Raw genomic sequence first — 24,286 nt, forward strand, 5'->3', positions numbered from 1 at the left:
CAAATCCAGAGTTAGAATGTAGAGTAGTGGTTGCCTACAGTTGGGGCGAGATGGGATAATTGGGAATGGCTGCTATAAGTATGATTTCCTTTTGGAATAATAATAAAAAAAAAAGTCTGAAAATTGTGGTGATGGTTACACAATTCTGAGAACATATTAAACCTACTGAACTGTACACTTTAAATGGGTGTATTGTATAGCATGTGAATTATATCTCAATAAAACTGTAAAAAAAATTGAGTACTCTATGCAAAACACAGTGTAATGTCCACAGAGAGGTATAAAGTGCTACTTCCCTCAGTATGGGCGAAGAGGAGGAGGAGAAGGGGAAAGTTTCCTGAAGAATGTGGCGGTTGATATTAGAACACAGAAAAAAGTTCATTCTAAATGGAAAAATAGTATGAGCTAATACGGCATGGAGGAGGAAATGCACTTGGCTGTTCACTGAAGTTCAAGAATACAGGAATTACTGGGTCTTGACAGAAGCAATACCAGCTTTTCTGGAGTGACAAAAGGCTCCTGAGCTGCCTAGGCTTGGGCACTATCCCTCAGAGGACCCCTCCAGCTCCATTCCATTACAAGGTTGCAGTGAAGCCACACCTAGGGCACTGTGTTCCATTTCAGGCACCTCATTACCAGAAAAATGGAGACAAACTGGAATAAGTTCAAAGAAAAGTGGCAGGCATGACTAAGAAGCTGAAAGGATCATTTTATGAGGCAGGATTAGAAGAACTAAATAGTAGACCTGAACTAACTGAAAACTAAGGGGAGGGAATGTGATTATTACCTACAAATGTCAGGAGGGTGTAAACAAGAAGCGGGAAGAATGATTAGCATTGGAGGATGGAAAAAGATTAGGGGGAAAACAAACCAGAGGTAGACTATAAGGCTAGGCTTTTTCCAAGGTCTAATGAATGGTTTGCCTGGGAAAGGTGTTTAAAAAAATAAAGGGGATCAGAAGAATCAAAAAGTTTAGAGAAGGAAGTGTTCGTTCATTAGCTGCAGTTGCTTTCCATCTGGTAGGCCTTTCTCTGTTCTCCAGGGATTATGAATGGTTTGCATTTTATCTGAAAGCAGTATTAAATGTGGGCATGGCTGAGAATGGAGAGATTTCACTGGCACTCGATCCATTATATGCTAAAATTTCCTGTCTCGAAAAAAATCTCAAAGATCAAACTTTCTTGTGAAACTGGAATTACTTATAAAATGAGAGTTTTTATTCTGACTTTGAAATGCAAAGCTTTAGTCATTCTGAAGTCAAAAGAGTACTAGAATGTGTTGTTAAAATGCTTAGACCACTTAGTAAAGAAAGGCAGTGTGAAGTAAGCAAAAAACTTAGACAGATGTGTTACATAGCACAGGTATGAAAACAAATCTTGAAATGCATCAGTACCTCGTTATTTGAAAATATTTTCTTAGCATGTGTATCACATGTAAAAGAGGGTCCCATGGACAAGCTGGGAAAGGTATATTCTAGCTTTGGAAACTTAATTTACCAAATCTCACTCAAGATATTATTGTTCCCTCTACCCCTTGCCCACGGCCCATACTCACCCCTCCATGCCTGTCTATCATCCATCCATCTCTCACCTCTTCCCCAAAGAAATGTCTCTTTAGACTTGAATTTTCCCCAAAGTACAACCATGTAATATTCAGGATTTAATGAAAGTGTTTATTACATCCTAGCTACAATCGATTAAATCCTTCTCTCTCCCTCTTTCCCTTACGTGTTAAAGCTATGAATCCATACTTAGTGTATGTACTCCAACAAGATCTTCCGTGTCCTAGTATCTGCTTTCTAATACTGGCAGGCTAATTTCATCACTGCAATACTACAGTGAAAAACACTGTCTTCTTGCTTACTTTCTTAAAAGCACCATAACTATAAGCAGCACATAAGTTTACACGATCCCTTCTCTGGCTATAAACAATTTTCTGTGTATGCATGGAAGCTTTGCATCTAAAAACAAACTATAACAAACTTAAAAAACAGTTCCAAAATAAAAATTTCCACTAAACTGCACAACAAATTTGTTTCTTTGAATCTTGCAAGCTCCTTCTGTAACTTATGCATTAAACCTCATATCACAGCACCTTAGTTTCCTTCATATACAAAACATCTACTAGAAAAATCTTCCACAAGCCTCTTGGGAACCTCAAGCTTCGGTGAAAAAGTCCTATTTTCACTAAACTTTCACTTCATTGAGATATTCTGGAGAGAGGGGCTATTGGAATAATAAATGTATAGGTGTGTACCTTCAGTAGATAAAATATAAAATAAAATGCTCTGCTAAAAGAAATAGGGATTTGATAACGTGGATTAGGCTGACCACGAGGACAGCAAGTCTGGCTGCTCCAAATTTCCTGCATGTGGGGTCTGGTACTATTAGTGGCAAAGGACACAGCACTTAAGATGGCTCAGGGCCATTCACGGTATAAGCAACCAGTGATTCTGAGGAAACGGTTACTAAGGTAATACAGACATGAAACTTCCTGCCTCAAAAGAACCTTAAGACAGTGTGTGTTCTTCCTTCTCCAGGCTAGCCTGAGCCCCTCTCCATGTCTCTGTCCCTTTGACTGAACCTGTGTTTCTGACCTCTCCCCTTGTCCCCATCCCCCAGTCTTTGACCAGGGCTTCAGAGAGCACTCTCATCCTGAAAAGACCTTCTGAATCTGCATCTCTCACAAGCTAGTACCAATTTTTCACTTTCTTTCACCATCAAATATCTCCAAAGAATAGTCTGCATTTGCTACCTGTTTTTCATTTCCCTCCTTAACAGTTTTAGTTTTTGTCATTTCACCAAAATTGCTCTCAAAAGGTTACTAAACTAAGACCTTTACATTGAAAACTATAAAACAATATTTAAGGAAAGAAAAGATATCTTAAATGGAGGAATACAACATAATCATAAATTGGAAGACTCAGTATTGTAAAAGTGTTAATTCTGCCCAAATTAATTTATAGATTCGATGCAATCCAAATCAAAACTTTGGCAGGGCTGTGTGTGTGTGTGTGTGTGTGTGTGTGTGTGTGTGTGTGTGTGTGTCTGTGTGTGTGTGAATTGACAAGGTGATTCAAAGTGGAGGCTGAAGTGCACAGAGCCAAGGATAGCCAAGCAATCTTGAAGAACAAAGCTATAAGAACATGAAGAATTGTCATGAAGAAGAGTATTACTATACAGCTATAGGAATACTTACAACCGGCTTACAGCTGGCACAAAAACAGACATATAGACCAATGAAACAAAAGAGAATCCAGAAAAACAGCCTAAATCTGGAAATAACCCAAATGCCCATCAACAACTAAATGATAAACTGAGGTATATTCGTGCAATGGAATATCATACAGCAGTGAGAATGAATGAACCATATTTATATGTAACCTAATAGATGCATTACATAAACATGATGTTGATGAAAGAAGTCAGACACAAAAGGATTCACACGGTATGATTCCAGGTATATAAAGTTTAAAAATGGGCAAAACTAATCTGGTGTTAGAAGTCAGGTTACCCTAGTAGGTTGGAGGAGTGACCGGAAAAAATGAAAGACAAGAGGCTTCTGAGGTACTGAGAATGTTCTGTTTCCTGTTCCCAGTACTCAATATGAGTGTGTAAAAATTCACTGAGTTGCATATATATTTGTGTACTATTTTGTATGCATGTTACACTTTAAAACCAAAACAATGAAACAACAACAACAACATGAAAAACCAACAAAGAAACACCACCCCAAACCCAAACCTCAAGGATTACCTAACACCATACTCCAATGGTCTTTATTCAGTCTTCATCCTACTGGAGCCCCTTCTGTGATATTTGCCCCTGATAACACCTCCTTCTAAAATCTCTCTCCTTTCTTGACTGTCTGGCTCTCCTCGGTCTGTCCATATATTTCCTCTCTGACCTACTGCTGTTCTTCTTCCCACTTCCTTTCACATATGTAGGGGTTTCCTGAGCTCTAAGGACTTTCCTCTATTCTTCCTCCTGTGTAATAACCCCTATATGACCTGAATTTAAGCATTATCAAGGTATGTCAATACAATTATAACTCCAGTTTCCTCCTCTCTTCTCTCCTGAGTTTCAGAGTCACATTTTTCAAATGCCCGATAAACATTTCTTTGTGAATATTCCACTTACACATCAAATTGTACTGCTCATACTATTTAAAAAACTGTTCTTTTCACTTACTAATTACTGTAAATAGTTTTTCATAGGATTAAATATTCTTCTAAAACACATAATTCTTCTGTGAGATTCCTGTTACTGCCCTTTTTGTTACTGCTTCTTTTGGTTTAGGTTCTTCATTGCTGATTATCTTCTGGTCACAACCCTGAACACAAGCTCTCATATCCTAATATCTTTTGCTTATTGTGATGGCTTCATAATCACTGGTTTATAAGAGTAATCTTTTCAAAACAGGTGGATTAGGTGCCCTCCTCTTCCTCCAATATCTTAAAGGATTTCTTACCTACAAAACGGAGTCCAGTCCCTTCGGCATGGCAGCCGCAACTTGGCAGCCCTTCCTTGCTTTCCCAATGTCATCTCCTGGCATATCCCTGCCATTCCTGTCTTTGCTTTTATTTGAATGTGTTTGCCTCATCCTAGAATGTGGACAGCCTTACTCCTACACACCTCTCTTCCCTATCTTGTTCATCCTTCACTGTTGAGCTCAATTGCCCCTTTTCTCTGTGAAACTTTCTCCATTCAGAGGTGAATACTGCTGAAATATTAGTTTTTCTTGTGTGTCAGGAGCTGGCTATATGTTTAATTCTCTAACTCTTGTGCAAACTTCTTGATGAATTCTCTTTTGCATACCAATGCTGTCTAGCAAAATACCCTGTACATTGCAAACAATCAAAAAATGAGTCGACAGTCATGCCACCATGAACAAGCCCGATCCCGTCTGATCTTGGAAGCTAAGCAGGGCTGGGCCTGGTTAGTACTTGGATGGGAGACCACCTAGGAAGACCAGGTGCTGTAGGCATAAAAAAATAAACTAAACAAACAACAAACAAATAAATAAATAAGAGACTGTAAGTTGACGAGGTCCTTGCGATCTGTGAGGTCGACGAAAAAACAAAAAATGATGGGTGAATAAAGTAAAGAACAGACACTAATCCTGGGGGAAAACATCGATAACTTTCCAAAGAGCTTTTAAAGATAAAATCTGAAGCATCTCCAAATCAAGACTGATGATGCGGACCTTATAGCAGCGCACATAAACTATACACTGTAGCATCCCACTTTGTTTAAGTTTTTGAAAGATGGAATATGGGACAAGTATAAGATATGAAGGTGGCCTCTGGCAGGGATTTTCTGGCTTTGTCTCCTGAATGTTATTATAATGTATTTTGTTCTTAGTAGCTATTCCAGCCCTCCATGAACTCAGAGTAGTAATATGATTTCTAGAGGGACTCGAGCCAAGAATCACAAATGCAACAGCAACTCAATCTGAATGCTCAATGCAACACACATTTCAAGTGTGTGCAGCAGACGGGAAAAAGAGAATGCTTCAGCCTCCACCCCCGTTCAGGGAAGAAATGGAAAGAGGAAGCTCAGAAGGAAAGTGAGGTATTTCAGAGATGATGTTATACAACCTCACGCCCAACAAAAACATTATGAAGGGCTGGCTGTAAGGAAAACCACTGAGTTCCTTTCCTGCTTTCGATGTTAGGATAACTGTCAGGGAACAGAGCTGATGGTGTGAAGAATGATAAGGAACATAGCTGGGCTGGATGGAGGAATAAAATTATAGCTGAGGGATGGACTGACTGATTCAAGGAAACTGCCTTGGACATTTGTTGCTCAGCACAGGTCTGATTTTAGACCAGGTATAACACCTCTTCATAGCCGAGTAGAGACATCAGGGAGAGCTAACAGATATCTACAAAATAAGAAAGTCTTAAAAACGAGAAAATAACCTTGTTTCAAGGTAAACAGCGCTCTATTTCATGGTCACAAAAAAGATGAGGTGAAAGATGAGGATGTACAGATGGATATAAAGAAGGGACGGTTACTAGAGGTTACTGAATGAAGTCAGTTGTGGTTGGCAGTGACTCAGATTAATTCCTTTCTGTAGATGGTTTGGTGATGGGCGGGAAATTATACAGAGGTGATTATTTTGGTTTAAGCAGACAAGAACATGAATTTGAGGTTTTTAACAGCCGGGTCCCAGGATGCACAGGTCATCAAGACTGACCTGTAAACTGCCATGATCATTGGAGCTTTTCGGAGATGGTGGATTAAGCCGAAATACATAGCCCTTCTATCCTGTCCAGATATGGGCTACGGCCTGCAGCCCAAATCAACAAGCTGTTTAACTACAACTGCTTAGGAAATATGAAGACATAAAATAACTTCCGAGTTTTGATTTTTGAACAACTAAAATAAACGAAAATATATTTTGCCACAATAAGACATCAAATATAAAAAGCAGAGTAGATATTTCTTGCCCAGTCATTTACTTTTCTACAAGTATTTTGTCACTTTTTTAACTTTGTAGAATCCCTCTAGCATTTGTACTAGGGAAAACTAAAGTTGCTCTTGAAGAATTTGTCCCATGATTATTTCCTACAGATTAAGACTAGTATTTCAAGTCTGAGTTTGCAGCTTGAATCTCCCGGTTTTCTTTCTAATATCTCCACCCACCCAGCCTAAGGCCACTGCCACCACGGCCCTGGGTTCTGTGCAATGCTGGCTAGAAGTGGTAACGATCATGACATTGCTGTTGGGCCTTCCTGTCTTCCTTCTCCTACCTTGTAATAAACTCCTTTGCTAGGCAATGTCTGAGAATGTTTTTATAAGAAGGAAAGGCTGTTGTTGCTTAGGTCCAAAGTAAGTGAGACGTTACTGCTCTTTCACGACTAATATTGAACAAAATCTAGTAATAAAAGCAAGAGTTTAGTTCCATTCTACCAAGGGGGCCTGTATATACATGACGCACAGTCAAAGTTTCACTGCCGAGCTACATGGTATTCCACATCAAGCTTCTCAAGATTTACTTGGTGATATAAAGGAACTTTCTTTTTTCCTTCCTTCACAGCAGAAGCGTCAAGGCAGGAGGGAACCTTGGCCTCTCAAAGAATGCAAATCACACAATTATTTTCTAGTATTATCGAGAGCACTTTATGACTGGTACATAGTAGAAGCTCCCTAAATGTTTACTGAATCAATGCTTGCCATATGTCTTAGGGTAGCTGAATTTTTTCAATGTTATATCATCATGTATTTTTACCGTTAGTTTTCAAAGGTTAAAAACAAACAAAAACAAAAACAAATCAGGAGCTTCTCAGCTTTCCAGCTATGGCACTGAGAATTCTGCAGTGTGAGACTGGCAACTTCCCTAGTCCTGAGGAAATAAAACAGTTAAGATTTTTTGTGAATCTGTATTAATACAAAGTACATCTTTAGTTTTCTACGCTACTGCCCTCCTCCACAAAATATCAAACAGTGAAACTGCTAAACCTAAAAGCAGGTCAATACTGAAGTTTAGACTCATCAACCTGAACGGCAACTAATAGAACTACCAGTTCAATTCTCCAACCTTACAAGACAACTGAGGCCTAAAGAGGTAGAGAGGCTGGCAGAGTTTAGACTGACAAAGTATTTTACTTACCTCAGAAAAACTCATGTGTTATCTCCCTTCAAGCCCAACCAGTGAGTGGTTGGGTTAGGAGATCAAACTCTACAGTCTCCAGAGACTCAAGATCTCCATGAAGAAAAAAGGAAGTCTCCTGTGCCTCTGAGGAAAGAAGTCTGGTCTTCTAACTAACCACCAGACCTTAGATTTGTCACATCACTCGCTGTAGCCTATTGTTCTTTGGAAGGTCAGAGTCAGTCATGATTTCATGAAAGTCAGCAACTGAGAGGTCAAGTAACTGAGGTAAAAGTAGACAAATAAATTGTGGTCGGTGGCAGTCTATAGGACCAAAACGCATGTTGCTAAAATCTGTCAGTCCAAATTCATCTCCTTACATACAGCAGGAGCTGGAACCAGGCAAGTACAATGAATGCTAATGATCCAGTTTTAGATAGTTAGCTGTACATAAACCAGTACAAACTTGCTTTCTGATGATTCTATTATGTATTTGCAGATGTCCTAATGTACTAATGTCTTGATTTCTAACCTACTTATGTCTAGACACTTATAAAATGCTAGTTGCTTTCCTGCCTAAAGCATTCTTCCCTGGCTGAGATAATTTGAATTTTTCCTATGTGATATTCTGTGGCTTGAAGAACCTCCCTAGTTACGGTCTTCTTTGAAAGGTTATATCTTGATACAGGTGTTATACCTTCTCTGAACAAGTGGAGGAAGGGAGGGGACAGAGTATGGCAAGAAAACAGAAGACACGGCTACAAAAGATAAAAGTGAAAATAGAAACCCTACCCCCCAAAACCCAATAGGAGATTTACACTGGTCTGCCTATGTCCCCATCATTAAATTTCAAGAACCAAGAATCATTTCTTGTGTAAAAATGTTTCTGGAACACCAGTGGAACTGTGATGTGGCATCCCACTCAAAGAACAAGCCAGTTGTGACTGCAGCGATACTGCCGTATTGTATAATTGAAATTTGCTAAGAGAGTAGAACTTAAAAAAAGGTCAATATGTGAGGTGACAGATGTATTAATTAACTAGACAGATGGGGGGAATCCTTTCACAATGTATACATATAGCAAATCATCACATTGTACACTTTAAATTTCTTGAATTTTATTTGTTAAATTCTCCTCAGTAAAGCTGAAAAGAAAAAGAACAAGTCAATTACCCAACTGGGTTAAGTGCTTAGATAAAGCATAGTTCAGAGACAAAGGGATAGCATCATCTCTACGAGGCTTTACCAGTCCCAAGACTTGAAGAGCTACGACTCGAGGCTTGAGAAAATGTGAAGTGTTAAAAACAAAGAATCAGATTTCTCAGTGAGGCAGAATTTTAACATGGTTGTCTAGGTCGATTTGATAATATCTCTCACATGATTATCTCTTACAAAGCTGTTAACTGACATGAATAGAGACACTCAAATTAAGAGCCTGTCATTATCGAAATAGAGAAAATATTTTCTTCTTTGCCAAAGGGATCCATCAGAACAGCAGCAGGGCTCTGGGAAACTCAGACCCAGCCAGGCTTGCTAGTCGGCCCCATGTATTTGGTTTGGCTCCCAGCAATGAAGAGTGTCAAAAGGGAGAGGATGAAAAAAAAAAAAAAAAAAAACAACCCGAACAACCAATAAGAAATCTAATGCCGAAACTGTCGGGTGGCAAGAACAAGGCTTTGTTACAGCTGAAATGTAAGTGCTAAACCAGCCCAAAGACTAATCCACATCTAGCTCATCTCTCTGGCCAGGCGGGAAGAGAGAAGTAAGTATCCTCCAGGCACAGAAGCACGTGCTCGACGCACACTCCATCTGGGACTGCTGTCTGCCCTTTCCAGCACGCAGTGTCTGATTTTGGGGCCAGTGTGATAGGGAGACTGGCAAGGCTCCCACGGAGAACTCTGGATCTTGCTTGTCTTTTTTCTCTTTTTCGTGCCAATCTGATTATATTCCCTGGGTAGAATCTCCCGACTCCTTAATGAGATGACAAAATGACTCTGCAGTGTGGTACAAGCTCTTGGCCCAGTGATTCAGAAGGACCATGGAAGGGGGTGCCATTACTGACCAAGGCTCTGGGGTCATGTGGGCTGTTCTGAGTGATGTCTTGGTACATGTGATTATCTTATGAAGGACCATGTGCAGTGGTGAGGGACAAGCACGATATGATGACATGGCAAATTGCATCCGATGTGGCTGATATGAAGAAGGCTGGGTGGGGGTGGGAGGGTGGTGGTTCTGGGTTGCACGTTACTAAATTTGGATTGCTAAAGGGAACAAAGTATGTGATGTGATTTGAAAGCTCTTGGGGAAGGTTGGGGTTGAAAGAAAAATATTCCCACAGCCCCCTAAAGCTCAGAGAATTTTGCAGTCAAGTGTTTACTTAGGTGAAAGAGGGTGAGAATGTGAGACTCCAGAGATACTTCCAGTCCATTTTGGCTCTAAGAATGCCCAAGGCTCACCACACTTGTGAGCACAGTTCGCCCAGAAAGTGTGGGTAAAAAAATGACCATTCTAGGGCTCAAACAGCCCCACACAGCTTTATTTCCACATGGAAGGAATGGCCAAACATGGGAAGGAAAGTCCACACCAACGCGAGTACTTCCGGGAAGTTTCACCCAGCTTACTGAAGAGGAGAAGGATCCCAAGATCTCTTCTTCCTACTTCTTTTCCCGAGGAAGTAGCTGGAGAGAAGGTAGCCTCAACCTTCAGAAGCAGCCAAGTGAGAAGGTGAGCTCTCCATGGGCAAGAAAAGATGGAGGAGTCATGGGATCTGCCCTCTGCACACCCCCGAGGGGGCTAATCCAAATGAACAGCTCTAGCAACTCTTGCACGTGGCTCTTTCCAATGATCCCAATGCCCACAGGACCTCTGCCCATGAGCTGCAGAGTACCAGAGAGGGCTTAAGAGTTTCAAGTGACAGTGCAGGGAGCAAGGGAGGTGTCGGCAAAGCTGCAGCCTTGAAGGAGGTTAAAGGAACTTCTTAATAGATATTTTAAATCATCTACTATTCACTTTTGTCCCCCAAAGAAAGTCGCAGCGCTTGGTCAGCACACAATGCCTGAAACAGCGAGCATCTACCTGCCGGTGTCCCTTACTAAAACACACACTGCTTGAGCTAGAGCATAAATGCCCTTGCAGCATCCTGCAGATGACTTAACACTGCTGTGGGACGAATGAGTTATTACTAGAGCGTCCTGTAACAAGCTAAGGGGATTTTCTTCCAAGGGGGCTGCGGGGTGGAGCAGTGAGTAAAGGCTGGGAATGGAAGGAAATGTCCGGTTCCACTTGTGTCACTTAGCTCTGTCATCTTGGGCACGTCGCTTCAGCTCTCTGGCCTCAGATTCCTTATGTGCAAAAAGGTGAGATTAGATGATCCCTAAATTCTTTCCAGCTTTCATAATTTTTGAATAAATAAAACTCATTCCTGATTAAATAACATTAGAACGGTCAGTGCCAACTGAGAGCCTGCTGGCTATTTCTAGATGGGGTTTTTCAGCTCTCGCGAAGGCTTCTCACTGCACTTACTGTGCGTCATCATAGGATGCCAGGGAAAACTCAATATTTTTCCCGTGATTCCCTACCCTCCTGCTAATTGTATTCTTACATCCATCTGTGGTAAACTTACTTTTAGGCATGAATATCTAACTGACCCCAATTTAGACTAAAGGCTCGCAAAAGGTTCCTGTGATCTCCCACAGACTTTAAGCGTATCAGAGAGCTGAACGTCAGAGAACCCTCAAGGTAGTGATGCCTCATCACCAGGCCTGGGGTACACCGAGGAGGAGATTCATCTTGCTTTTAACCTGGCAATTCTGTCCTTTTTTGAACTCTTCTTTTCCTAGTCACTCACTACTCTTATCATTCTAGTGTTCGGGTTCCCTAAGCGTTCTAAGGTGATAGTGAGAGTGGGTGATACCTGCATTTAGAAAGGTAGTGTGCCTTGGAGAGATGCTTGATTCAAAGGAACAAATTGAACCAGTGAAATTTCAGGCATCTAGGCAGGAACTTTATCAAATACCTCATCATACTACTTTTAAGTCACTATCGGAGCATGCTTTTTTGTTAAGCTGGCAATAAAATGTTAGTGTCTAAAGCTCGGCTTAGGGTTTACATTAGAAAAGGGTAAGACTTTTTTAGTTTGATGACATTAAAACCACTATTTATCTTAAACAAGAACCCCACGGAAAATCCCGTCAATCAAAACCTAATCTTTAGGGTTACTAAGTAAGCATCACTGAGGTTTACAGCAAGGCCTGTTACCTGCAGTGGGAGAGCATAGGCTAGAAGGGGGCATTTTCTTTGTGCTTAGGTCTTTTGTATAAAAAGAGGTATATGAAGCAGTAAGATAGCATTTATAGCATGTAGAAGAATACCACAATCTTATCCCCAGAAAATTCCTGATTTTATTCATTTACTAAATGCTTTTTTATCTATTACATAGCTTTTTAAGAAAGGTCCAGTTACTAAGTTCTTTTCACATGGTATTTGGGACTGAAGTCACCAGCAGGCCCTGCATCTCCCCTAAGGGACCACGCTGTAATTAGTGAATGTGAGCAACAGATTCTGCAGTCATGTCCCCCACTCCCCGCAACCTTTTAATCGGCGGGGCCCCGGCATATATCTGGAGCGCTGCTTCCAGACTCTGTTTGGAAGTCAGTTGTTTGAAACTTTGAAAGAATTACCAAAGTAGTAGTTAGATGCCCAAGCAGTCCCCATGGGACTACTCACCCCTAATGTTTGTATAGGCTGAATCATGCCCCCTCACCCAGCTCGTGTTGACGTACTAACACCCCCATGACCTCAGAACGTGACTATTTGGAGAGGTGATTTAAAGAGATGATTAAACAGGGGAGGCTGTGAGGGTGGGATCTATTCCGGCCCCACTGGTGTTCTTGTGCAGAAACAGGGGAATTGCGGACACAACAGGGACGTGCGTGCGTGGAGGAAAAGCCACGGGAGGACACAACGAAGCTGGCCCTCTGCACGCCAAGGAGAGAACCTCAGCAGAAAGCATGCTTACTGACACCTTGATCTTGGACTTCTAGCTGTTTCAGTCACCTAGTCTGTGGTGCTTTGTTACAGCAGCTAATACAATATTATCATAGAACCTAACTACCATTCACAACATTTTATACACAGCTGGAAGGTGCCTTGTGAGTTTTAACTCCAAACACCAGAAACACATCTTCGCCTGCCCCAGTGGCAAGTGTGTCCTGGTCCCATCTTTCCTGTATAGGGGTTCAGGGAGAAAACCTCACTTCTATGGCGGTGGTACCCACAGCAGGATGTTCTTACAAGGGGTGCAGGAGATTGTCGTAGAGCCTCAGGGAAATCTAATAGCAATAATAATTCACACAGGGGAGTCAGGTGTTTGTGTGCATGTAAACTGGAGACTGCTATATTTCAGGTTACACCTCTGATTTTATACTTGGGAAGTCATGCCCTACTGGGAGAGGGGTGTGGTCACATACCTTTTTCTTTTTCTAAGTTTACATAGGGTTTCCCTAGGGTGTTACTGTTGTATATGGCCATTGTTACTATAAGAAGTTTTGTATTCTTCAGGGGTGCTGAGGCAGAAACGTGGTTGAGAGCCCCTGGCATGCACCATAGTAGATCCTGTCTATAAGAAATTTAAGTTCTATTTCTAGACTGCCCCACTAAACCTTTTTGCAAAGAATTAGTTTGGAAGAAAACTAAGGACAATTTATTAAAAATGCTCTGACTAGACTGGAAAACTGTCAGCTCCAAAGTTTGTAAGTTCCGCTGGCTTTAAGTTTGCAGTGCCTACTCTGGTCATGTTTTTTTGGCATTCACGAGGATTAATTTTCTTCTTTGCTCAGTTGAGGAAGCATTATCTTTGAAAGTTGACATTGGAGACGACAGACCCATGTTTAATGTACTGAATTGTAGCAATTGTCAAGACTCATTAAAATTCCAAGATGGTAAATAATTGCTCCTGCAGGAGCTCTAGGGAATCAGGAGTGCTAACCTTCTTCTCCCATGGGAATGCTTTAAACACAAAGGAAAACAAGCAAACAGAGCAGCAAGAAAACATTAAGATCTCTATAAATGCAGAGCTTTGTAATTAAAAAAAAATTCCATACTTATATGTTAGGACTCTAAGTGCAAGACTGAGCTAATAAAAACTACACTGAAAAAAGGTTCCTGCATTCATTGCTGCAAAGCCGAGGGCACATGAGACCTGAATTCAGAGTAGGTGCTTTATGTTCAATTTTATTTAGTTCTGGCAAGTTGGTGGCAAGCTAATGACCAGCTGCCCTAGTCAAGGAGTGTGTGTGTGTGTGTGTGTGTGGGTGGGTGGCGGGGGAGGGGGGCGCGGGAAGACCTGTAGACAAATCAGAAACAGCAGAATTCCCCTTCTCTGAGACAAGTGAAGGAAGCACATGGTTGAAGGGATCTTTTGTATCAAAAAAGGTGTGGTCTAGCTAAGTCTCTTAATACCCTTTCTCTCTACAAACAAGATTATTCTACATTTAGTGCAAAGCATGTAGTTTTGCCCTTATTTAAGTGTATCTTTTCATGCGTACACCATAAGGCTGCCCTCAGATTGGTAGTAAATTGAAATCAATGCTTAAAATCTGTGTGATTTCAACTATGTAAAAGAGTTTCTTATCGCCTCAATTTTCAAATCCTCATTTCCTCTGCCTTTACCCAACTTAGTTTTAGAGGATTTTATCAAGATGTAAAGTAGCAGCTTTGTGTGCTAGGGCCCAATTTAGAACACCATAAGCCCGCTCCCTCTTGTGTCTGCCCAGCTCTTCTGTATCTTCCCCCTCCTTTTTTGGGAACAAGCTTTTCTCTGCCAGATTTTCAGCACCCAACTGGCAAGATGTTCTGCTCTCTGCATAAAAAGGTTAATGACAGCTGTCAGAGGAAGGAGAAAGTGCCAGACTGTGGGAGAGCAGAGAGGAGAGAAACAGTGAGGTGATTCCACAGGGTTTTCCTTGTAAATTTGTCAGGAGAAATACACACACACACACACACACACACACACACACACACACACTCTCCCTCTCTCTCTCTCTCTCTCTCTCTCTCCCCCCACCCACGCCCCATCCACCCCACTCCTGATACAGACACACATTTATCTTCATGGCTCTGCAGTTCTTTTCGCTAGATTGCTGGTCTTGCCTCTCCCAGCCTCTTAAACTCTGCCACTTAGTTTTTTGGACAAGAGCTGAGGAAACAAGTTCAAACATCACAAAAAGAAGAAAACCAGATCAGAAACATTCAGGCTGGGAACCAGAACAAAGTTTGTTGCCCCACAAAGAATCATTCTTCTTTTTTCTTTCTTTCTTATTTTTTCTCCCTGCTTCCCTTATCCCTTGGCCCCCGACAGCTCATATGTCCATTTGGCTCACTTGTGTGGTACAATAATCTGTGCAAATGCATTCAAGAAAGAGAGCAGAAAGTCCTGTTGTGACTGATGATAGATGCACTCCCTGAGTGAGAGCAAGGACTGCAGGTTCTGTGCCCAGTACTGCCCCAGCATTCACACTCTCTGGTCCCCCGCCATGAAAAGAGAGGGGTATGTGCCAAAGAGTGATTGATCAAACTCTAGAAAACAAATGGAAGAAGGGATCCAAGGAGAAGACAAGACCTTAGCCAAGTTTTAGAACAATACTTCCCTGAAAATTAAAAATGGGCCTGAGCGCTGGGAAAGGGAGCTGGAGCCTGAAGCCCCGTGATGCAGGGAGCGGGCTGGCTGGTACGCGCCCATTCCAGGGCAGGCGGCCCCGAGGGGGAGAGGCATTCACGGTGGGGAAAAATGTGTGCTATTGGGAGAAAGTCCATTTTTAGCGTTTTAGCAGAATCTGCCCCTCAGTCAAACTGCTTCAAAAAGTTCAAAAAGAGACTGGAAGTGGAGTATGATTTTTCCTGTTTTTGTTTTAAATTAAGCAATCAATGAAATATAGCAAAATGCACAGATCTTTAAGTGTATAATTTGATGAATTTTGATAAATACATACACCCTCACGGCCATCTCCCCAACCGAGGTATAAAATATCTCCATCATCCCAGAAAGTTCCTTGTACTTCCTTTCGGTTAACTCTTAGAGGCAACCAGTGTTCAAATTTCTACCACCATATATTAGTTTAGCCTGTTCCTGAAAGTCGTATAAATGAAATCATACATCACTTACATATTCTTTTTTATCTGGCTACTTTTGCTTAACATAGCATTTTTGAGATTCATTCATAAAGTTGCCTGTATTAGTTCATTCTTTTTTATTGCTGAGTACTGTTCCGTTGTGATATATAATAATTAAAATGAACATCTGGGTTGTTTCCAGTTTGGGGTTTTTATGAATAAGGCTGCTATAAACAACCTTGCAGATGTCTGTTTGTGGACATGTTTTCATTTCTCTTGAGTAAATAAGAATGGAATTGCTGGATTCTAAAATAGGTGTACATTTAATTAGTCTATTTAATAAAACACTGCCTAAGAGTTTCCCTAAGTCTTGTACCATTTTAAATTTTCACCAGTAACGTATGAGCGTTCTAGTTGGTCCACATCCTAACATCTGGTATTGTCAGTCTTGTTAATTTTAGCTGTTTTCGTGGGATCGTAGTACTATCTCATTGTGGCTTTCATTTGTGTGAGCATTTTTTTTATGCTTAGTTTGTGTATCATCTTTTGTGAATTGCCTGTTCAAGTCTTCTGCCCATTTTGAAATTATGTTGCTTTGTCTTTTCTAACTGATCTTAAAAATATCTTCTTGATATAAGGTCTTTGTTTTATATATAGAGTATTTTCTCCCAGTCTTTTGATGAACAGAGTTTAAAGTTTTAATAAAGTCCCATTTTTCATTTTTTCCCCTATGTTAGTGCTTTATGTCTCCATGCCTGCTACATTGGGGGTAGTTTTAATACTATATGTGCCACTTTGCTAATATCTGGAATTATAACGCGTATCTTTATTAGGTCTTAAAAACAACCATCCATTGCTAATCCTTGGTTACATAGGCCCAATTTTAGAACCAAAAAAAGTTAGCCTTACCAAAAGTTCAGGGCTATAAAGATTTTAAAAATGAAAGTTGCACTTTCAAAAATATTTAATCACTCAACATTTAGGTCATATATGTTTACTGATAAAATGAGATGATATATATCAAACCGGAACAATATTGACAAGTTCAACCGGGTTGAAGAGGGGGCATTAAGGGGGAACTCAAGAGTTTTTCAATCTCTCGGAAAAAAAAACTGTACAACATTCCTTTGAAATTTGTTACATGCTCACAATTCTAGAGTCAGATTCTTATCTATGTTTAACTGAAAATTTTAAAATAATTTAATATTCTCTCATTATGTACTCAATAGAAATAGGAAAGACAAGAAACAGGCCTCCTCACCATTCAGAAAAAAGCCTTCATCCTATAACTGCATTCCATATCTTTATAATTTTTCTATGTTAACTGCCCTTTCTAAATAAGTATCTATTTTTTAATATACCTATCTTCCTCTAAGTCATACACACACAAACGCACGCGCGTGCACACACACACATATGTGTATATATGTAATTTTTTTTTTTGATGGGCGGGAGGGGATTTATAGAGTTTGAGCTAGGGTGTTATTTAAATACAATCTTAAAATTCTGGGGAGCTATTTTACAGTCCCTTTACACTAGAATACCAGGGTTAGAAAAAACCTTAGAAATAATCTGACAAATCACCTCCCAATGCTGAATTCCTTCCATAACCCAACCAAGCATCTCGTCCTCTAGAGAAGAAGAACCTATCTCACATGTGGCTGTCCATTCTTTTTGTGGACAGATCTAGGAAGTTTTTCATTCTGTTAAACTAAAAACTGCCTTTTTACATCTACCCACTGGTCATAGGGGAACATTGAACCAGTCTATATAGAAAAGTTCATTTCTGTCACCTGTGGGTAATATCTTGGGGTTGTCTAGGTGAATACACTTCTTAGTATTCTCAATATTGTTAAATATCTCCATTTTCATAGGAGGATGAAAATCTGAACCCCAGACTCACTGACTTAAATTTTTAAATAACTTTTTATTTTCAAATAATTTCAAACTCATAAAAAAGTTGCAAGAATAATAAACATAACTCTCAGACTCTTCACATTTCACTTCCTTCACCTCATCATTCATTCATTCATCTCTCGATGCATGGATATATGCATGTGCATATACAAACCCACCCATCCATCCTGCATCTATAGCCACATAACTACATATATGCTCCTTAATTGTTAAATTCAGGTTACATGCTGTTTGGCGAGCTTCCTCACTTGTGTTCTTTTCGATGCATATTATCAGGAGGCGCTTTATGTTTTGCCCCATCAGTCACTTAGTTCAGATGGTGTTTGCCAGGTTTTTCCAACTAAAACAGTTTTGTGCTAATTAAGTGGAACAAACTTTTTGTGAAGAGATGCTTTCAGACTATACAAATATCCTGATCCTCATCAAACTTTTACCCACTAGAATTAAAATCACAATGAGATAGCACCTCACATCTGTTAGAATGTGTAGCATCAATAAGTCAATAAACAACAAGTGTTGATGAGAATGTGAGGTAACGGGAGTCTTGAGCTCTTGTACATTGATGGTGAGATTGCAAACTGGAGCAGCCACTATGGAAAACAGTATTGAGGTTCCTCAAAAAATTAAAAATAAATTTACCTTATGATCCAGTAATTCTACTTGTGGGTATTTATCTGAAGAAATCAAAATCACTAATTTGAAAAGATATATGTATCCCTATGTTCATTGCAGCATTATTTACAATAGCCAAGATATAGAAACAACCTAAGTATCAATCAACAGATGATTGGATAAAGAAGGTGTGGTACATATAAACAATGGATATTACTCGGCCATAAAAAAGAATGAAATCTCACCATCTGCAACAACATGTATGAATCTGGAATGTATTATGCCAAGTGAAATAAGTCAGACAGAGACAGACAAATTCCATACGATTTCACTCACATGTGGACTCTAAAGAACAAAATAAATAAAGAAACAAAACAGAAATAGACTCATAGATATAGAGAACAAACTGATGGTTCCCAGATTGGAGAGTGTTGAGGGGCTGGATGAAAAATTTGTAGTTACAAAATAGTCACAGGAATGCAAAGTACAGCATGTAGTTAATAATATTGTATGGTCTATGGCCATGCCACCCTGAACAAGCCCGATGTCTGATCTCAGAAGCTAAGCAGGGTTGGGCCTGGTTAGTACTTGAATGGGAGATCACCTAGGAAGACCAGGTGCTGTAGGCATAAATAATAATACATAATAAGAAAAAATATTGTAATAGCTATGTATGATGCCAGGTGGTTTCTAGACTACTCAGGAGATCATTTTGTAAATTATATAAACGTCTAACCACTATGCTGTACACCTGAAACTAATATAAAATAATACTGAATGTCGACTGCAATTGAAAAAAAAAATTGTTGTGTAGTATGTTATCAAAAGCAAGCAAACAAACAAAAAAACAAAAATTTTTACTCACAGATTTTCACATTCACCAATGATGGTTCTTGCCCAAATCAGTTACTACTATCATGGACCAAATAGTGATTCTGTAATTCCATCATTCCATCTACATTATTTAGCTGGCATTCTACAATAGGATACAGCTTTCCTTTCCCTCTCATTTATTTGTTTATTCATTCATTTATTTATACCAGTAGAGATGCACATATTTCTAATTTATTCAATGAGTTATAATCTGTTACTACCATAATAAAAATAAATACACTTAAAAAATCATGGAGATAGCAAAAAAAAAAAAAGAGTTATAATCTGTTACTATCATTATTTTGCTTCTTGAATTCTTCAAGATTTTGCCATTGAAAACTCCTATGTCCTTCTGACACAAACAAATGGAAAGATATCCCACAGATCAGAAGAATTAATAATATTAAAATATCTATATTATCCCAAACCATCTATAGATTCAAGTAAATCCCTATCAAAATTCCAATGTCATTTTTCATAGAAATAGAAAAAAATGATCCTAAAATTCCTATGGAGCCACAAAAGACCTCAAATAGCCAAAGCAATCCTGAGAAAAAAGAACAAAGCCTGAAGCATCATATTCCTGATTTCGAATGATGCTACAAAGCTATAGTAATCAAAACAATATGGTATTAATAAAAAAATAGACTCATAGACCAATGAAACAGAATTGAAAACTCAGAAATAAACCTCTGCATGTACTGTCAACTACATGGAAAGGGAGCCAAGAATACTCAATGGGGGAAAGGATAGTCTCTTTAAAAAATAGTGTTGGGAAAATTGGAAGTAGGCAGAAGAATGAATTAAGATTACAGTCTTACACCAGTCACAAAAATGAACTTAAAATGGATTAAAGACTTAAACATAAGACCTCAAACTGTAAAACTCCTAGGGGATAACACAGGGAAAAAGCTCCTTGATATCGTACTTGGCAATGATTTCTGAATATAACACCAAAAGCACAACTAACAGAGGCAAAAATAAATGGGACTACATGAAACTAAAAAAGTTTCTGCACAGAAAAGAAACATTTAACAAAATGAAAAGGCAACCTATGGAATGGAAGAAAATATCTGAAAATCATGCATCTGATAAGAGGTTAATATCTAAAAAATATAAAGAACTCATACAACTCAATCTAAAAAACAAACAATCTGATTAACAAATGTGCAGAGGAACTGAATAGACAGTTTCCAAAGAAGATGTACAAATAGCCAACAGGTATATGAAGAGGTACTTGACATCATTAATCATCAGTTATAATCCATAAATCGAAACCACAATGGATACCACTCACATCTGTTAGAATGGCTATTATCAAGAAGACAAGAGATAACAAGTGTTGGGAAAGAGTATGGAGAACAGGGAACACTTGCTTGTGCACTGTTGGTGAGAATGTAAATTGGTACTGTCAGTATGGAAACAGTAGGGAAGTTCCTCAAAAAATTAAAAAATAGAACTACTGTGTGATCCAACAATTCCATTTCTGGGTACATATCCAAAGGAACTGAAATCAGGCCCTTAAAAAGCTTTCTGTACTCCCATGTTCATTGCAGCATTATTCACAATAGCCAAGATATAAAAATAACCTAAGTATTTGTCAACAATGGACAGATAAAGATGTAGCAGACACACACACACACACACACGCACACGCACACGCACATGCACACACACACAGTGGAATATTATTTAGAAATAAGAAAGAATGAAATCATGTTCTTTGTGACAACTTGGATGAACACTGAGGGCATTATGCTAAGTGAAATAAGTCAGACCGATACTGTACGATATGACATATGTGAAATCCAAAAAAGCCTAACTCAGAGAAATAGAGAGTACTCTAAGTGGTGGTTACCAGGGGCTGGGGTATTGCAGAAATTGGGAGAAATTCGTCAAAGGATACAAACTTCCAGTTATAAGATTAACAAATTCTGAAGATCTAATGTATGGGATAGTGATTATAACTAATAATATTGTATTATATCCTTGATTGCTGCTAAGAGAATAGATCTTAAATGTTCTTACCATAACAAAGAAATGATAATTATGTGATGGGATTGAGGTGTTAGCTAATGCTATGGTGGTAATTATTTTATGATATATAAATGTATCACATCAACATGTTGTATGCCTTAAATTTACACAATGTTGTTTATTAATTATCTTTCAGTAAAGCTGGAAAAAATTTCTTTCGGATCTCAGAACTAGAAACAGTCATGGTTTTGCCGGACTACTGGTTTGTTTTACTCTTGTAGGATAAGGCAAACTACAAAACTAATCACATTTCTCTCTTGATGGTGCTTGACAGCTCACCCCTGGATCCACCATTTTTCCCACTAACCTCCTTTCTCCTTGATATTTAAAATGGTGGAGAGGGAGAGTTCTTTAGTAGATTGTGGTGTCCATTTCCTCTCTGAGAAGCCTTGCCCCAGAACTACTCACTCAGTGTAGAGTACTATAACATCTTGAACTTGTTTCTGATTACTCACTCCATTATTCTGGATTATGCTCCCCATTAACCTTAAAGCTGAATTAATATAATATTGTGAATATAGCTTCTGTAAAACTATATGATGTGGACAAGAAAAAAAACTGTCTTGAAGAAATAAAATAATGGCTATTCTTTCATGTGTAGAAGACATTTAAAAACATGCTATCCGTGGCCATAAAGTATCTCAAATGTGACCTGGTCTAAATTTATTTAGTTGTTGGAACCTGACAAGATTGAAGCTAGAGGTAAAAATGACCTTAAATCCATTATTTGAACAATACATGCTTGGTAAAATCTAGAGACAGAAAACCAAAGATTAGAACTCGAATACTTAAGTCTTCAAAATATAATTCACATTCACCTGCAAAATATTTATAGCATACACAATTAACTATAGGTACCCAAAACAAATCTATTTAGTCTTTGGTGACTATCTGGCTCTGGCCAGTGTGTATAATAATTACAAAACATAAAATTTCTTCAAACTAGGATACTTTGACCCAAGAACAATATTATGCTCCAAGTTAGTTTCCACATTCACTTTATAACTATATGAGCCATTGCACTGGTAACAAGTTGAAAAGTTGAACTCTATGGTTACAAGGAAATTATGATATACAACACAGCAGTGTATGAATAAGAGAGCCATAGGAGACTTATCAATGCTTCCTCATCTTATTGTGAGTTGGCCACAATCACTTGCAGCTATGAGAAAGATTACACACATGAGTGTGGTCTTTCCAATACCTGCACCTGCAAATATCTGGAGTGTCCCACCTTGTTGTATCTTTCTGAAACTAAGAAACTGATATGTAGCCTATGTTCACTATAATCTTTTAAAAACATACACAACATTTATGTTAAACTCATTGCTACTACTCTCAAACAAACCAGGACCCAAATCCTTGAGCTCTGTGAAAATAACTGTTTGCATTTATAATGAAAGGAAAAGCCATTTGTCTGAAAAGTTTTAGTTGAAAATTTCCCACCATTTTCACGTAGTTCTATAGTTCTCAACCTAAGAACCAATAACTCAACAACTTGAGTAGATGTTGGTTCTATGTTAGTGTCAATGCTGGATTCATGGAGGCACAAAATTTTCCTGTCCAAGAGTTGTCAAGAAGGCTTGCCAAAGAAATGAAGGCAGCTTATGTAGGAGGAGAGGGTAGAAGTGTAGTGTGGGAAACATGGACCTGGTATTTTAATTATGAGCTATGATTCTGGAAGATAACAGACAGTGGTCAAGTATGGGACTTCTTAAAACAAACAGATGTTTAAATCTAAAACTGAACTTAATAAAAACTTTTTCTTAGTACCAGATATTTTGTACCATAATAGCATTTGACTTTGACACTACCTCAATCTATTTCTTCAAAGAAAGCTTCTTTAGGGCTCTGGAACCACATGTAAAATGGTATAAGATTTATACTTATCTGAAAAATTCAACAATGTCTCTTCTTCTAACACCAAATAACAAAAGGGCCTGGGTTCAGCAAATAATAATGAAAAGAAAGATAGCCTGAATAGTATGATACCATTTATTTCAAATTTGTATCACATTAAACAATACTGAATATTGTTTATAGAAACAAATGTGCATTAAAAGGTAAAAGTATGGACTGTGAAAACATACGGCAACTCAGGACAGTGCTTGCAACTGCAGATGGAAAAGGAAAAATAAAACTAAGAAGGGGAGGAAGAAGACTTCATATTTAGCATGTTAACAATTCTGAAGCAGATATAACATATTAATATTTGTTAATTCTGAGTACAAAGGTGATATTATATTAATCTCTATGTTTTTTCTAAATGCTTGAAATATTTCATGAAAAATAATCTGGTACAACTACACACACGAAAAGAAAAGAGCCTAGGGACCAAAACTGGAACTAAATATATATTATGTAAAAAATGGCAACTGTAGGTTTTCACAAAGGAAACTTTCTTCTGGAATCCTTTGCAAAAATTTTTTGTGACTAAATTATAAAAATGTAAGACGGCTCTCTTGGATTACAACACATATATGGAATTACAGGAAATTTGAAATTAAGAAAGCCCAGATACGACTTGAGATGTACAGTCAGAATTTTTCATGCTCAAGATTCTAGAAGGAGGGAAAATTCCAAGGTTGACATAGGCTGATTTTTAGTAAACTATTAACTGAAAATAATGATGATGGTAATAGCAATAACAACTGTCATTATACGCATTTATAATTCTTACAACATTATGTGCACTGAAAGATAAAGTTATAGGCAGAGATATTAAGAAAACTGAGATCAAGCAGATAGGCCGTGGAGGTAAAACACTGCAAATCTAAGTGTGTCTAATTCTAAAATGCGTATCCTTAACTCCCATACTACACTGAAGCTGACATGAGTAGCACACGACACTAAAGAACGTTATCCATGCATCCATTTATCAAATTCCATCCAATCAAAACTAATATATCGCACCTAAAGAAAACACCAAAAAGTATAAAATTTGGGTGCAGACTTATAATACTCAAAAATTAAAAGTCACTGCTGTAAAGAGATTCAAGAATTTTTCAAAATTAAAAACAACAAAGCAAAACAAAACCACAAGTGGACACATTATTTTCGAATAGTTGAAAAACAAAAGATAAAAAGAAAATCCTAAGAGTGGTCAAGGAAAAAAAACATGACAGGAAAAAAAAGGAAATTG

At 38.6% G+C, this 24,286-nt stretch overlaps 1 protein-coding gene and 2 pseudogenes across 14 annotated transcripts in view; 2 read left to right on the forward strand and 1 right to left on the reverse strand.

Annotated features, from left to right (window-relative positions):
* ERC1 (ELKS/RAB6-interacting/CAST family member 1) overlaps positions 1 to 24,286 on the reverse strand; it is a 467,374-nt gene that overhangs the window by 13,825 nt on the left and 429,263 nt on the right. The window lies entirely within an intron of this gene.
* On the forward strand, positions 4,868 to 4,986 carry LOC118614012 (annotated as a pseudogene).
* LOC118613888 lies at positions 18,748 to 18,863 on the forward strand (annotated as a pseudogene).

The sequence above is a fragment of the Rousettus aegyptiacus genome, unplaced genomic scaffold (assembly GCF_014176215.1).
Source record: "Rousettus aegyptiacus isolate mRouAeg1 unplaced genomic scaffold, mRouAeg1.p scaffold_m13_p_2, whole genome shotgun sequence".
Classification (NCBI taxonomy): Eukaryota; Metazoa; Chordata; class Mammalia; order Chiroptera; family Pteropodidae; genus Rousettus; species Rousettus aegyptiacus.